Here is a 15,374-nt window from a genome sequence, read left to right as displayed (position 1 = left end):
AACCCTGCTCATTGTCACTCTGTAGATGTGATCATGAAACGGACCAGAAGTACAAGGCGGTTTGGCATGAACCAAACTGAATAATCAAGGTGACTTCCGTTAGGTACAAATATTGGAGTGAAGTAGAAGACAGTCTCCACAGTGTGAGTCTAGCTCTGCAAGCAGAGACGCTGTTCCGTCACACGTCCAGATGGTAAAGCAGATGGATCTCAGCCTGCATGCGTCTTCTATTCTCTGTTTTTTTCAGTGGTCTCGACAATTCTGCCATTCAAGTATCAATTGTTTGCCATGGCAACTGAAAACCCAGCACAGAGTCCCAAGCAGTGCTCGAACTCCCCCGCAGGACGAGCCGCCTGCACACCGACACCGCTGTGCAGCCACAGCTCTCACCCTGATCTCCACACACACACACACACACACACACACACACACACACACACACACACACACACACACACACACACACACACACACACACACACACACACACACACACACACACACACACACACACACACACACACACTGTTTTTCACATGGAACCCTGCAGCAGTTATTCAAATAAAAGCCTCTGTGTGCTTCTGAAGAGTAACATTTTTATGACTCAGGTGGGTTTACGTAGATTTAAAAGGGTTTCGCATTCATAAAGACCTTTGGGCCATTTTCAGAACAAAAGCTTGATCATCTCTCTGTTTACCAGAAAAGCTTCCTCTGTATGTGAACTAACATTCTTACTTTCTCATTATGCGTCTGTGCAGGTGGGAAAACATCAGATATCAGTTCACAAATACTCCAAACACTTATGTCTTTGTTCTGCTGGCCGCAGCTGCTTTGACTTTACAGAAACTCAACGGTAAGAGAGAGAGAGGGCATCTCTCCCTGAGACAGCTAATACTAAAATCCCCTTTTCAATTCTTCTGTGCTGCATATTAAGCCCCCTTGCTCTCTCCCCATAACAAAACATATTGTGACTGTCAAATAAAGGCATACTAAGTGAAAAAAAAATCACATTAATGTACAGAACAAGTCTGGCAGGAAATTTCAGGAAATCTGCCTTAATATTTTGGACGATATTTGGCTATTTGGTTTCTCGTCCATCCGTGGAGAAGTTACTGTAAAGGCTAAAAAGGAGAATTCCAATTTATCATCACTTACATCTCTACGTCAGACAGGTCAGGTCAGAAGCTAATCAGGCAAGTTGGAAACAAACCAGATGATCTAAAAAACTTTACGTGAAGCTCAAACTGAAGACAAACACGAATTGCAGCAGGAGCTGGATCTGTGATAGATGTGGGAATGGACAGCCAGTTCCACATTGTCTGATCCATCGGAAGCGCACGCCTCAGAGCTTATCACTTCCTTTTATTGATGTTGGCGTGTTCTTCTGACAGTTGCGAAACAATGACGTCAAACTCGAGCGTCCATGCAACAAGAAGGAGTCATGGCGGACAGGAAGAAACAGTCCAAAGCGAGGCTTCATTCACTAAGAACGATGCTAACAGTGCTGTGTGCCATCTTGGCCGCTGTCTGCCATTGTCTTACGCTGATGCTGTTCCCCTAAATATGATAGACTTCACTTCCTGTTGGTTTCATACAGAGGTCTTACTAAAACGTACTAAAATAAGATATACTAAAATATCTCACCAAGTTGAATTCTCAAGGAGGAGGAACAAAAATCAACCAAAGAAATCCAACTGGCGATAGACTCAGCGCTGATAGCTGATATATTCATCCAGTCACCCAACAACCCTCTTGCAGTGGGATCAAGTTTCAACACACAGTTCTGTCCAAGGTCACTTCAACTTTCACTGGAGGGTTTTTCAAAGAAAACACACACACACACACAGGTGTATGTGTATATTTAGGACATGAAAGTGTGCATGTGTGAGTAAGTCATCCATCACCCCCTCCTCTCTGCAGTGGTACAGTATGTAGGACACATAGATCCATGTAGGGCAGCAGCAGCTATCTGACCCGACACGATCAAACTCAAACAGCATCACACGCGGTGGCTCAGCGTCAGCCGGCTGGAGCTCCGAGCGCCGCCGCCCGCCGCCGACGGCAAAGTCTCGGCACATGTCCGAGGAGGAGGAGGAGGAAGAGGAGCTGGACAGGAAGTGCAGATGCCGGATCTGTCCCTGCCGTTGTTCTGTCGCAGTGCAGATGTCACATTTTTATCAGAGAAAATGGTTTCTCCTATAAGTATATTTGCAGCAGAACAGGCTGCGTTCACCTTCTGCATGTTTTGATCTGATCACCTCATAACTGCTGTGTCTCCTGCTTCAGTTAGGCTCCCATACTGAGATAATACCAGAGAGACGCAACGACACTTAACAGTTATGTAATTTATCTACAGAGTCTGGTTGCTCTGCGCCTCAGCTGAACTCTGGCTTCAGGTATCTGATCCATGACCTTTAGACACAGTGAGAACTCAATGAAACAATATTCCTGAGTTTCCTTCCTGTTGAATCCTCTGCGTTCTGACAGCGATTGTTAAGATGACAGGGTACAGACAGATGTGTTATTATCCTCCTGCGTCAGCTCTGTTATGAGAAAGACAAAGTGGCACATGAACAGCATCTGTGAGCCAATCACAAAGAGACAAAGGAGTTCTTCCTGTGTAATTACGGTGCCTGGCGAAGCAGCAGCAGCAGATTTAGATATTTTACACACTTCAGCTGATGACTCTTTGCTTCCCGTTCCACTCCAACAACACACTGACTTCTGCGAATCACAGTCACAACCATTACTGTTGTAACAGTAGAGGCCTCTGAATGGAAAGTTACATTTTAAGCCTTATTATGACTCTTCTGGGTGATTTTGTTTCTGACTCTGATTACTGAAGGTGAGATATAGAATAGTCCTTGGAAATCTTCTGACAGCGTTACAAGGTCTGCAGGACCATCAGCATCTTCTGCTCCACTAAATTAGGTTATCTGAGAAGGTTAACTGCTAATGCATTTAGCAGTTGCCATGGTTGCGCTGATAAATCAATGGGCCAACGGAGCGAAAAACCCAAACACACACACATGCAAAGCCCCACCCGTCTCATTTTACAACACTGGTTTGCAAAAGAAAAACGTCTCTCTGTGACTTCCTTTGCCACGGCTCCATTTACTTTAGTGCTGTTAATCATTTAAAATCACACTAGAATAGAAGCTGTTATCATCACTCTCACTCTAGAGTCCTTCTCTGACACGCTGACATTTATCTGTTTGTTTGTTTGGTTTTATTAAAACACTTTCCACTAAAACCTTCGCTAAATACACAGAACTGGTGGTTACATCAGTAATAATTAGCAGTAATCCAGTTGTCACTCTGCCCGGTTCCTCATTCAGCCTCAGCCACATGTAACCACAGAGATCGGCAGAAGGAGAATAGAATAAAATAACACTGCTACAGAAATTCTACCAGCAGATGAATTTTATACGGACTTCTGTATTCAGCCATCCACATGCTGCTCTCTGTGTGAAGGAAAAACGAAACGGACTCGCCTTCCCAGTTTACTGCAGCTATCATATGATTATTATTAATCTCTGCAGTTAAACCAAAACTGTTTCATACACATTTTGCACCAGATCTAAAGCTGTGCCCTTTTTTATGTGGCAGCAGATGTTCCAAATAAGACAACTTTACATGTTTGTGAGTGTTGCCAGGTCTGCTTTCTGCTGTGAGTGACCGTGCAGCGGGCAGGCAGCTCAGGAGCCGGCTGCTCTGTCCTCCCATCAGAGGACAAACAGCCATACCTGGAAACACAATCCACAGCTGCATCATCAGAACAAACACATGCAGCCGGGCGTCGGAGGGAGGAGGCACCGCACGCGCCCAGGGGCAAGGATCAATCAGGAGAGTCGATAATGACACAAAAATAAAAGTCTGCTCCAGAATGTGGTCTCTTAAGTTACAAAATAAAAGCTTCTCTTACAAAGTGATGAAGCCATTTTATAGGCTTGACTGTCCAGATGAGAAATATGTTTTTTTTTGTTTTTTTTAACTGCTGACTTCAAGATACAATATAATTATGAAACTGTCATAAACATGTTACATGCACATAGATTTAAACGGAAAGCTTTACGCAGCATTATATTTTACTGTACAGTAACTGCTTTGAAATTATTTTGACGGGGTCTGACTGCTGTGTGTGCAGATGTTTTCAGTTTTCCTTTTCTCTCCACCCTGAGCTTGTGTCAAAGTCTGTTCCCCTTCCAGTATTTTTTCTCTCATTAGAACAGTGCGGCACACGTCTTCGCTCAGATGAAGACAAATAAATGCGCCGGCGTCCTGTTATTACCATTTGGGGCAGCAGAGGCCACCGTTGCTCACAGAAAGTTACAAAAAGATGCTTTAAAACTACAGATCTTGTTTTGATTTGAGGATGAATCAAAGTCCTTTACTAGTTTGTTTAGTGAATTTCATCAATGATCTTTGGTTCTTAAATGTCCCATACTACTAAAATGCACTTTTTAAAGCCCCTGAAGTGGCCGCCAAACTCTGAGAAGATACTGCCCTCTCTCTGTTTTTCCAGCTCCATCTTTCGGTAAGCTAGGAGGATTCAGGAGGATTTCAGTCAGCAGGGACAGTCGGACTGCTGGAAGAGGTCACATGAGCAACATATGCCGTTATGACATCATAAAGGGAGCCAAATCTGAATGGAGTGTTTTCACACACTTTTGCTGGAGAAACAGAGAAGGGGACTGTCTTCTCTCTGAGTTTGGTGGTCTGTAGGCAAATCTGGGTCACATGTTTACATCGAAAAGACATTAAAGAGTGAATTTTGCATTATGTGGGACCTTTATAACTACAACTCTGTTCCCTGTTGTAACTACAACAGAAAAAGAGAGATCGATGTTAATAAGACAAGAGGAGTGTGTGTGTAGAAGCAATAGATCCTAGTGCATTTGTTTGTTTTTTTTCCTGCTACACAGAACCTGGACTCTTAAACCAGGGAACGAAGTGAACACGGACTTCTGTGTACCGTGGCACTGCTTAAGGGTCACACACATGAATAGTGTCCAGTTCTCAGGTCTAATGTGTCCTAAATGTGGCTGAAAACCCATTGTGTAAGTCTGGAGTGGTGCTGGCCACAGCCATGTAACATACATGTAGCAGCTTTCATGGTGTAGCGTTCTAGAGTTGTACTCATTTTAGCCTGGAGTTGCAAATGTTACAGGTAAACTTGATAAGATTCAATAAGGGATTTGAGAGGATTTTGATTCAAATAGAGAGTTCAATAGTGGGTTTGAATTTGATGAAATGCTGCCCAACCTCACTAAGCTGCAGTAAGTGTGTATGTAAAAGAAAACACAACTAAATACTGAAGCCTGGAAAAAGTGAAATCCCTTTCATACAAGTAAAGCAGAATCAGTGTGGACGCTTCTGCAGGTTACTCTCAAAAACACACACACACACAGTCACACACACAACTTTATCCAGGTCTTAAGCTGGATGAGAAAACTATTCAGTCAGTTTCCGGGGCCTCTCTGCTCCGTGATGTGAGAGAATATCCGACACACACACACACACACACACACACACACACATATAAACACTAACCAGACACACGCGCACACAGATGACAAAAGAATGAGAGAATAAAAGGCTGAAAGCAGAGGAATGTGTCAGCAGTCAGAGGGGATGAGATCACACTTCCAGAGCTGGCTGAGAGAGAGACAGAGGGCGAACGAGCACATGTGTGAATGGAACCAAAAGAAAGAAAAGGAGAGAGAGGGAGAGAGGAAAAACTGAGACATGGGCCCGTTTCCGTCTGGTAATAGCATATGATCTGTGGCTGGATATCTCATGGGGTTCAGGAGAAACTCCCTGCCACCTGCACAGTTTGGACACATTCTTGTGAAAACAGCACACCGTCATTTGCACATTGAGCTCTGACTGAGGTAATGAGAACACTAATTACTGCCAGGCGTTGATGCAATGACCACTGATGACATTATCCACAAACGTAACAGTGACTGACAACAGACTGAAACATCTCCCACACAACAGATTTTCATGAGATTTTCTACAGTCATTCATGGTGTCTGGAGGATGAATCCCAATGACTTCAGTGTCACCTTTACATTTCTCTGGCGCTGAGTTGGCATGTAGTTACGAGTGTCTCAATCTCAATTTACAAATAAAATTCATTAGTTGTTTTTTTAATTTCTTATTAATTAGTTTAACCAGAAACAGCAGTTCTGTCGCTCTCTTCTAAGCCACCTGACTCCATTGATAAAAGCAGTAATTTTACCTTGTGTCTACCACTGACTAAATTGGTTTGTTTGTGTTGTTGCGTGTGTTATAGAGTTAGTTAGATCCAGCACAATATTTGTGTCACACACAATAACACAAGCTAACTGATCAAGCTAACTGATCAAGGAAGCAGTAGACCAGCAACTCACTTGCTCTACAAAGTAAAATGTATGTTTTTGTCAATAGGGTCTGGTGTCTTTGATGAGACACTAGACAATAGCGGCTGTTTGTGGTTAAATCAAAAGGATCTTACAGGTCTGTCTCTGTAGTGATCATTTACATAATGTTATCAGACACACAGAATAACAATTATAACCATTTAGTGGAAGCACTTTGATTAGGTGCAGTTTTCCATAAGGATTACACTGCAACCAGTCATTTAGACAAATGTATAAAAATAGGGCCCAGGTTTCTCCTTTAAGAAACAACAAATATCATTTGGGAATGTGATTAATGACACAAAAACACAAAGGTTCTTGTTTTTTGTGCATATTGTAATTTATCAGCATCCCCTATTTCTGCTGCTCTCAATCTCTTATTTAAAGTCAGTATCCAGCTGCTTCCACATCAGAGGAACTCCGACATGGCCGCCAGAGCAGGCAAGTAATCATCCAAAAACTGTTTTAGAATTGTAATCAGTCACACAACTGTACAGGATTAATCGCTGTTGTGGAGTGTGAGTGCGTGTGTGTGTGTGCGCTGACCGAATTAAACACCCCTCAGCAGCTCGTTGCCCTCTGACCCTGCGTTCCTCCCACCTCCCAGTCCAGTCTAGGACGTATCACCGCGGCGAAGCTGATCTGAACCGAGCCGAGATGAACCAAACCGGACTGAGGCGACCTAGCCCACACGGCTCCTCACCACTCAGCCAAACAGACCAGAGTGGCGGCTGGCGCTCGCCATCAATAAGTCATGTGCTCACATTTGCTCACTCAGGCGAGTTGTTTTCTTCCAGAAACCAGAGAGAAGCTCACGGAGAGCAGAAACACTGACAACTCAATACACCCAATCCACTGTTTTACTGTGAAAGGAGATGCAATCACACTGACACATTCATATATATTAAGATGTACTATTACAATACAGTGTAACAGTTTTACTCACAACATAAGACAGACGATGAACACGGATGAGAAAATCTGTAACTTCTGGTTAACAAAACAGAGCAAAATGCAAGGAGTTGACTGGGGAGTAAGGCTGCAACTAATGATTATTTTTAATCTCTTAATTTCATTGGTTGTTCTGTCCATTGTTTCCTTGTTTAATGTTCGATTATTGTTTCCCAAAGCCCAATCTGACGTCCTCTTTGGACTCTTTGGAAATATTCACATTTAAAAAGCTGGAATTGGAGAATTTTGTGTTTTGTCCCTTTAAATTACTTAAATGACTCAAACCAATCAACCGAATATCAAAATAGTTGGTGGTTAAATTAATAGTTGACAACTACTTGGTAAACTGTTGTAGTAACTGCTGAGATGCAGATATTCATATGCAATCAAAAACCTTTACAATAATCATATTTCTAGAGCTGCAGTGGTTAGTCAGTGCATCCATTTTCCAATAATTTATTTAGTTTATTTGTCAAGCAAAAGCATGACATTTCTCAGTTCTCAAATTTGAGGATTTGCTGCTTTCCTCAGTCTTGCTTCATCATAAGTTTCATACTTTTGAAATGTTGGTTAAAAGGCTCTGGAAAATTCTAGCAGGTTTTTCCTCACTGTTTTATGTTTTTTTTAATCCAAACTCGATTAATTGAGAAATTAATTAGTTGTAGCCACACATTAGTAGGACATACTATATGTACTGGTCTTAAAGATGAAATTAGACTTCATCACAGTAAAACACACAAGAAAAACGTCAACTAGTGAAACTAGAAGAAAATAATAAGATGCTTTTTACTGCACATGTATGTGTTTGTATGTGACAACAGAGTTTCAGTCTGGATTAAAATGTCCACACTATTGATGCAGCACAGGCCGACATGGAAGCCAAGTCGTGTTGCGTTCAGTGTTGTTCTGTGTGTTGCGTATTTTTGTGGATCTATATTTGATAACTCCACCATCAATTATTCATCTGTTCATGTTAGTGTGTTCATGTGTGTGTGTGTGTGAGACCAGGCAGCACACACACAGTTCCTGCACCCTTTATTTAAGTCCACCATACTATTAACTGCTACACACTCACACACACACACACACACACACACAACAAATATACGTACATGCCATCATGTGAATGCAGCTCAGGAGGCACTTAGCACTTATGAACACACACACTGTCTGTGCTGTTAAGCACACAGCTGCCACACCATCTATCAATTATCAATGAGGCTCCTGAGTGCTGCGTGTGCGCATGCACGTCTTTGTATAGTTATGAGAACAAAGTTTAGTTTTACACCATCGTTGTGAGGACATTCCTGCATTGTGAGGACATTTTGCCTGATCCTCACAAATTCAAAGGACCTTCTTAGGGTTCAGACTTGTTCTTTAAGGTTAAGGTTAGAATTAAGTTAAGGTTTGGGGCTGGGGAGTGCATTATATCAATGACTGTTCTAACAACTATAGAAAGACAGGAATGTGTGTGTGTGTGTGTGTGTGTGTGTGTGTGTGTGTGTATTGATGCAACACTATGACATCTTCATTTCCTGGTCAAACAAAGGATGGCATGTGTCCTCGACAGTTACTTATGGAGGACACACACACACACACACACACACACACACACACACACACACACACACACACACACACACACACACACACAGTCTGTTAGCTTATGGCTGCCCATAAAATCCAGTGATGACTTCCACTCCTGTCTCATAACACTGCAGTGTGTTTGGTGTCACACACACACACACACACACACACGGGTGGTGAAGCAGAACAGGCTCACACTGACAGAGGGGTCTGTAGTAACACTAGAGAGAGGAAGAGGAGGGATTGTGGAAGGAAAGGACGGAGGCAGAAGAGGATAAGAGGACGAGAGAAAGCAGCAAACGTTGTGTAACAGTGTCAGTGTTTCACCAGCAGCAGCTCGCCCTCCTTCTGTCTTTCTCCGCTCTCTTTCAGTTCAACTCGGATTTGCTTTATTGGTACAAATGTCACAACAGCAGTCCTATCAAAGAATTGAGAATCAGGGAAACTAAATAAAAACCTTTTAACAAGGAAAGAGCAGCACAGCATCATTAAAACCTGCTCTGTACGTGTGTGTTTGTATGTATTTGTGTGCGTGAATCTGTGTGTGTGTATAAGCAAGAAAATACAATTGAAAGAACAATCATAACAGCAATAATCATTACCAACGGCTCTTATTTTGATGTAAATAAAATAATAATGTCTTTGCTTGCTACTTACTGCTCTACATTTACTTTTCATAATTTTACTTTCATAAGAAAAATAAGGACAAAACTCTTGACAGACACCATGTCAACACACAGGACTGACATGTTCCAATACAAAGTCTTTTTAACATTTTCAGGGGGTCTACTGGGGTTGGCTGGACTAATACAGCTAATGTCCTTTATTATGGAGCTGCATGAATCACAGTTCAACAAAAAGATTCCATGTCTGAAAAGGGGGCTTTGCTGCATCACTATTTGTGTTACATGGTGGTAGAGGACATAGTAACATTAGGAGAGCTCTGCATAGTGGTGATGATGGTGGACAGTGTAGTGAGCGTGGCTGTGAGTGTTTCCAGCTGAAGGGTCTAAAGGTTTGTGTATAAACATCATTTAATGATTGTTACATGTTTATACAGATGGAGAAGAAGGATATTAGGACCGTGTGTGTGTGTGTGTGTGTGTGTGTGTGTGTGGTGAGTATTACAGTCGATGGATGGTGTGATGAGGTGAAAGAGTGGGAGGATGTAGGCGAGATGGAGAGAGTATCTATCTGAGAACATGCAGAGCTGTTTGCAGCCATTCACTGATACACTGATTATGTCCTTCGACGCAGGGAGTCACATGCACAATATATTTTTCCTCTTTTCTCTGGTTAAACGTATGAGCACACTGTTGCTCGGCAACTGACAACATAATAGGATGTAGCCGACAGAGAACAATTTTCAGTTTTTGTTTTATGTTTTAACGTCAGGATAAGAAATGAGAATTATTAGATGTTTTTTTAGGGTTAACTTTGTTGGGTGCACACAGAGAACCTGCAGACCCCAGTGAATCCACCACTACTTTTTTTACACTACTGCAGTCGTTTTAATAGATGGAACTATTTATTCAGTTCCTGTTTGCCGTGGGTCCTGATTTGAAGAATCTCACATATCAGATGAATGGATTTATAAAGAGACCTGCACACAATCTAAGTCTATGAGGAAAAAGTAGCGCTCTTCTTCATCCAATTTCATAATAGCTCTTTGTGGCTACTCTAAAATGCAGACTTTGATGCTTCACTGTTCAGTTCAGGGCTGCACAATAGTTGCATTGTTCTACTGAACTCAAAGAGAAGAGGAGCTGACAAATAAACATGATGCTCAAAAGTCTGACATACTAATGTGCTTATAAAGGTACAGTGATACTGGTGCATTCTGTCCATGTTCTGGGATTAATGTGTATCTACGATAGAGGTTACAGAATCTGAACATTTGTTATTCTGACAAGAGTTTACAAATAATTACTATCTGGCATTCAGCCTCTACCCTTCCCATGAATCTGTCAAAACTCTGAACTGTTACTGAGAATCTGTGGAATCCTTAAATATTTACTTTTCTATATGCAAACCCGTCATTTCACTTGAATACTGTACACTGCAGACAGACAGAAAGAATCCAAAGCATTCAGTTTCCACCCAAATACACTGATAACAAGATTACAGGCTGATTACTGAGAGCCATATTAAAGCAGTGAACTCAGCCTGACTCCACTTTGTTCATCATGTTTCTCTCACAGTGTTAGTCCCTTCACTTCTTCCACAGCAGGCCGAGTGGAAGCATCATGTTTTGCTTCCTGGGCCATCCAGGATTTAAGGTCCCGAATCCTGCACCATTTAGACTACATCCACACTAAAACATTTTCATTTTAAAACCAAAAATCGATCAGCGTACAAACAGTACGTTTTTTGTCCCATTTTAAAAATAACCTCCGTCCACACTGACACTATGGATGTATTATAAGAACTGGATCCCGGATGAGGCCTTAGAGGAGTGATGAGGAACAGAAAATCACAGGTTTTACTACAGAGTATTAACTTAAAACTGACCGCCGCCTCCTCCTCACGTTCTTCACACTCTCCCCCCTTTCTCCCCTCGTTCCCAGTCCGAACTCTCCCACTGCTTTCCTGCCATTACGCAACTGAAGCCTGCAGCCAAAAACAGGCTCCCTGCCTAGCCGCTCTCCTCCTGTTCAAACAAACAGCCTCTCCTCCCTCTGCAGCGACAGACGGGTGGAGGACTCCAATGAATGAGGCAGAGACCCGATCGCTGTTCGCAGCCCACTGGGTTTTATCTCACAGAACATCAAGATGAACAAACTTTGAAGGTTTTAAGTGGAAATCCCCGAGCTCTTTATTTAGAAGAGTTTGTGTATTTTGACAAAGTCTCAGCGCACACCAGATTTCTTGGACGTTTTCTTTATTTGTACACAACATAAAAGGTGACGGAGAGTTCAACATGTTCGGCCTGTACAGTATGTCAATGTGACGTGGTGCATCTGCGGCCACGGCAAACAAAAACCAATTGGCTTTCAATACCTTGATCTATGAGGGCACATATCCCCGAGTTTAGCCCGGGGCTAGCTAAACCCAACTGTGATGCGTGGTTAAGTGGGGAGGGGTGAAAGTTCATTTTTACCTTCTACAGCTCTGGATGTGCTAACAGATTCCAAAATTTTATTTTTGTACATCATTAATAATGTTGACTGAACAGAAAAGATGGAGCCATAGACTATACAAAGTGGACGTAGCATTCGGGGCTGAAAAGTGAAGCCAGTGCAGAAGCCTTAAACCTGCCATCTTTCTAACATCCCTCAGGGGCCGACGCCACTGGTTCCAAACAAAAGTCTGATTTTATGGAAGTCTGAGAAAATGAACCTACTTCTCACTTGATTTAATACCTCAGTAAACATTTTAATACCTCAGTAAACATTTTCCTAATGTTTCTGGTTTCAGTCACTAGTTTAAAGTCTTCAACACAGCATGATGTTCATTTAGTAAATTATGGTCCCATTTAGAGGAAAATAGACCAGGAAGCAGGGGAGGCTTTAGGGCGGGGCTACCTGCTGGCTAACCAATCAGAGGCAGGCCATGCTGAAACCGAACCAATGAGACATGGAGGTCTTCATGGAACTAACTTTACTTCTGGTCCCCTTTGAAACACAGTGCACTGGTGTAAGATATTTTCTATTAATTGGCTCAAGAATCACCTCTGAATTGAATGTCGGCCCCAAGAACAGAAATCAAACCCAATCCTAAACTTCCCCAAACTTCAGGCTTCAGTGCAAAGCTGCAGCATCCACTATTTTGATAACTGACTGATAATTTCAGTCATATTCCAAGTAAAACAGGCCAGACCCTTCTCTGGTTTGAGCTTCTCAATTGTGAGGATTTTCTGTTTTTCTTCATCATGTATGACACTAATTGAATACGCTTCCCTGTAAAAAAATATATATAATTCACTCACTTTCAGGGCAACTGTCCTCACTCAAACTTAAACTCTTAAGTTTTGAAAAATGAACCAAAAAAAAATCTAAATCTTGAATCTAGAAACAAAAACAAATCTGTATTTAAAAGAATTGTTGAGAAAACTTATTAAAGACAATCACAGTTAATAACTTAATATCATCAGTTGCAACAATATAATTTTCAAGCACCCAAATAAAGAAAACCAGGTTCACAGCTCACTTGAGATGTTTCTCTTTACTGTAGAACATCAAATTGAGTTCTATGAGCTGAGACCAAGTTTACATGCATGTAAAGCTGACACTGTCAGACAGATTTTTGACTTCTAAAAGTCTAAAAAGATTCAAGTCTTTCTAAAACAAGAAAAGTAAACAAGCTCCACAAAAGAATATAGGTTGGCAAAACTTCTTTAGTTTATTTCAACTTTCAAATTAGTTTTTGAGTGAAGACAGTTGCCTTGACGCAACTTTTTTTTTTTAACAGTATAAACAATTGATCGAGACAATAATTTGCAGATGAACTGATAATGAAAATAAATGTTGTAGTTCTACATCAGTATACTTTAAACAAAGTGTTTGTCAGATCATATAACATAGACATTATTTTTGCAGTGGCGGCAGACTTTTCCGCCTTCTTGAGTGATAACTCAGAACAAGTACACGACAAGACACATATCAGATTTGATTCTACTACTTTACTTAAGTATTTTTATTTGATGGAACTTTTATTCCACTTTATTTCAGAGAAAACCACTCCAGTGGTCACCCTTCTGCATGGTAGAACCTGTCAGAGAGCGGCCATGTTGGAGCTTGTGGTCACTCAGTGATATAAATGGGTGGAGAGGCACTTCTCAATAAAAAAAGCTTTGGAGAGCAGATAGCAGGTTTCCCCTCTATGCATACTGTAAAGGCCAAACTCAGCAGCCAAATGGCTCCAGGATAAATGTGATATTCTCAGATAAACAGCACAATTATTCCCTCATATCCATTTCTGAATAGCTACTGTGTCTGAGCGAGCAGACAGATGGGCTGATTGTCGGCCCAGACGCCTGGGAACCTTCAACACTGACAACAACACATTGAGCGAGCGAGGACCGGGCGAACGAAGGGCTCAGCTCTCATGCAATCAGACTGAGACATTTTAATGAAGTTAAGCTCTAATTTGCCAGGCAGAGAGATAGTTGGAAGAGGAAGAAAGAAAGAAGCCCTTTCTCTCCTCTCATTACTGTCTGTTTTCCAGTGTGAATCTGTGACCTTCAGAAAGAAAGGAGCAAATTAACGGGAAGACCTGAACTTTCCACGAACCATACGGATCAGGAAAATCCACGTTACTGTTCGCAAGCCTGAGATGTTTTACCCAGCGCAGGGACCGAAAATAAAGGCCGATAATTTAATATTATGATTTCTAGAAATTGGGCAGATTCATATTGTGATGATATGATTGTATCCTTTGATCTTTCTACAAAGTTGTATTGTAACGATTCCTTACACTTGTGATACATAACACTGCAACATATTGAATGGTTTTTAACATTGGTTGTTTACTTACGTGTGATATATCACTTTATATGGATTTGCCGAATCATGATGAAAATATCGGAGAATGCGGTGTTGATTTCACAAAGTTTCACAAAAGTCAGGTGTGATATTGGCATCAAATACCAAAAAAAACACCCAGCCCTAAATGCAATATAATCAATGACTAATGGCTAATCAATGACTTAATAATTACTATTCCGTATAGCTTTAAAATTCTCATCTATATGTAGCTTACAATATCGGTACATGTAGGTTAAAACAAGTTGGAGGTCAGAGAAAGAATAGTGGTTGACACCTCGACTCTCCAGCTCTCTACATGCAGGTCACACTGCTTCCTGTGTGAGCAGTGAGTGATGCTGCAGGACGTAAATGTTAGGATGCAGAATCGTCCAGAATGGATGCACGTCCTACAGATCCTGGACTGTAACAGAGTTGGTATCAGATTGGTATTCAGATCCTGAGTTTAGGTTGCAGTATTAAGGGAGAAACAGTCGGATTGGTGCATCCCAAATATACACCATGATAGACGATTTTATCCACCCTACAAGAGATTAACGCTGAATAAAAATGACTAGATTCGAGCAGAGCGTGACAGGTGTGAAAGTGGAAACAAACACTTCTAGTAACAGACGCAGAGGGATTAATTATTGGCTCTTAGATTCGCTGGAAACAAATATAATATCGATCATTGTGTAGGCGTCTGTGGGCAGCAGCTCCAAACAAGCTCACAAACACATGGAGGGGTCGGACATTTTGTGGCCGTGTGCGGTAAATGGAGAGGAGGAGCTCCACTGGGGACAGAGGAGGCTGTCAGGAGGAGGAGGAGAGCACTATCTCTTTATCACACACACACACACACACACACACACACACACACACAGGCCTGACAGTGAGTAGAGCAAATCAGACCATCAAGAGTCAACAAAGACCAGAGCAAACCCACAGAAACCAATAGACCAAGAAC

General features: G+C 41.7%; 2 protein-coding genes across 2 annotated transcripts in view; both read right to left on the bottom strand.

Moving 5' to 3' along the window:
• The window catches only part of rps27a (ribosomal protein S27a), a 263,072-nt gene extending 253,935 nt beyond the window's left edge, over positions 1–9,137 (bottom strand). The window contains exon 1 of the mRNA XM_070840452.1: positions 9,132–9,137. The gene's annotated coding sequence lies outside the window, so the exon portion shown is untranslated. The remainder of the gene's footprint in view (positions 1–9,131) is intronic.
• Positions 1–15,374, bottom strand: part of LOC139210467 (spectrin beta chain, non-erythrocytic 1) — a 122,322-nt gene that overhangs the window by 89,378 nt on the left and 17,570 nt on the right. The window lies entirely within an intron of this gene.

The sequence above is a fragment of the Pempheris klunzingeri genome, chromosome 12 (genome assembly GCF_042242105.1).
Source record: "Pempheris klunzingeri isolate RE-2024b chromosome 12, fPemKlu1.hap1, whole genome shotgun sequence".
Taxonomy (NCBI): Eukaryota; Metazoa; Chordata; class Actinopteri; order Acropomatiformes; family Pempheridae; genus Pempheris; species Pempheris klunzingeri.
Note: the sequence above shows the minus strand (reverse complement) of the source record. Positions and strands in the feature narration are given on the sequence as shown.